Source organism: Suricata suricatta, chromosome 9 (assembly GCF_006229205.1).
Source record: "Suricata suricatta isolate VVHF042 chromosome 9, meerkat_22Aug2017_6uvM2_HiC, whole genome shotgun sequence".
NCBI lineage: Eukaryota > Metazoa > Chordata > Mammalia > Carnivora > Herpestidae > Suricata > Suricata suricatta.
In genome coordinates, this window is record NC_043708.1 from 3,673,749 (window position 1) to 3,675,655 (window position 1,907).

General features: G+C 62.0%; 1 long non-coding RNA gene across 1 annotated transcript in view; it reads right to left on the reverse strand.

The window, feature by feature from the left end:
• Nucleotides 1–1,389: 1,389 nt before the first annotated feature.
• The window catches only part of LOC115302145, a 1,350-nt gene continuing 832 nt past the window's right edge, over nt 1,390–1,907 (reverse strand). The window contains exons 2-3 of the long non-coding RNA XR_003913431.1: nt 1,714–1,832; nt 1,390–1,492 (exon numbers count right to left, since the gene is read on the reverse strand). This is a non-coding gene — a long non-coding RNA (uncharacterized LOC115302145). The remainder of the gene's footprint in view (nt 1,493–1,713; nt 1,833–1,907) is intronic.

Here is a 1,907-nt window from a genome sequence, read left to right on the forward strand (position 1 = left end):
CCAACCCCCCATGCTTCGCCCGGGATGGGGCGCTGCGGCTGGTCGGAACTCCGCACAGAAACCGGCTAGAGCTGACCCTCCGCAGGAGAACTGGGGTTCCCTGCCCTGAGCGTCAGGCCTGCAGCGGCTCTCGGCCCGCTCCTGAGCGGACACCAGGAGGGGGAGGATGTAGCCCCGGTCCCGGACTGAGCCGCCAGGAGGTGCGAGCTCACCGCGGGAGTCGCCGTGACGCCCGAGAACCCCAGCCCACGGTCCCGGTGCTCCTGCTGCAGCGATCCGAGCCGGCGCTGTCCCTAGACACCAATCGGGGGACCGCGCCGCCGATCAGGAGGCCGCGGGCAGCCGTGCGAGTCCAGCCGGGCCACAGCAGAGCCGCAGGAGGCAGGCGACTCGCCAGCCACACGCCACGGTGCGCCAGCCAAGCGACCCACCCCTCACAGGCCCGCCAGTGGTTCAAGTCTGCTGATGTGGAGCCTACAGCTTTTCAAACGGTTTTATTTTCAAAGACACCAAGCAGCCCGGTCACACGCCTCTGCACGTCCCAAAGTTCCCCGTCCGTTTGCTCAGAGGGTACGTGTGGCCAGCCAGAAGTGCCCACGCTGGCTCTCGGGGTGCACCCGCAAAAGCCGTGCCTCCTCTGAGACCCCCGACCCTAACGCCTATTTCCCTGTCCTCAGGGCCGAGTGGCAGTGGGGGGATGGGCCGCCTTCCGCCTCACTCCTCCCCCATAGCAGACACAGGCGTTTGCAAACTAGCAGGACCTTGAGAGGAGCCTGAAAACTGCAACGCTGTAGCTCTTAAAGGGACCAAGCAACCCCAGCGAGGAGCAGCCCCGAGACCAAATACCACGTCCCCTGCTGGCGTGCATTTCCGTCCATTTCCTGGGCTAAGCCAGCACCCTACCATACACCCCAGGGTGGCAGAAGGTGCCTTTGTCACCTCCTAGAGCCCGGGAAGGGGCGGGCACCTGATCAACACCACTTTGAAGAGGCTTCTTTGGGGGTCCTTAGGGATGCAGCTCAGGCTTCCCCTTACAAGTTATCGTAATTTCGTGGGTCCCCACATAGCGTCGCATTGTTTCTATCCCCAAATCCTGCTGTTCGTCCCCTTTCTACACGCCTCAGCCGGGGTTCCCAGATGCCCAGACACTTGCCCGTATTCCCCGGTTCTGAGATGAGGCCAGGCCTTCTCCTTGCTGCCCCAGCCATGTCGCTGGCTTGAGGAGTTGTTGGGGGACCAGGAACCCAGCAGCCGGGGCTGGGACTTTGCATGGGATGGGGGGAGGGGCGGCCCCCTGCGCCGGGTCCCGTAGAATAGTCTCTCCTGGTGTCACCGGCAACACTCAGTGTCAGTGGTCAAAGGTCAAAAGGAAAAGAACGCCACTCAGGACTGAGTCACTTCCTGTACTTGGGCGCCAGGACAGACGAGAGAGTGGAGGGCCCCAGAGAGCCGGAAAAGTCGGCCGCAGTCCACTCTTCACAGTGTGACTTCACTGAAAGAGATACGGTCGTTGCAAAAATCTCATCCGAGGAGACGGGCATTTCTGAGGGCACAGACACTCTTCCCAGCGAGTGCCAGTCTTCTCCCTCGCCAGCCCCTTCTGTCTCCCGAAAGCTATTTCTTTCCCTTCTGGAAAAGCAGAACTCAGGGCTCTGCCCAGTGCCGGGGACCAAGAGTGGCTCCTCCTCGGGTAACACGCTTGAGCCCTTGTACCTTTGAGTCTAGGAAATGGTCAAGGTCCGTCTCGTGGAGGTGGAGCTGAACCAGAGAGAAGCTAGTGTGTAGGGCTGAGAATGCGCAGTCCGCAGCATGTGATGCGGTCCACACAGTGCCTATGAGTACGACACCCAGTTTGGCATCATATTAAGCCCTGACAGGACCCCCGGGACCCCCCCCCCCCCCCCCCC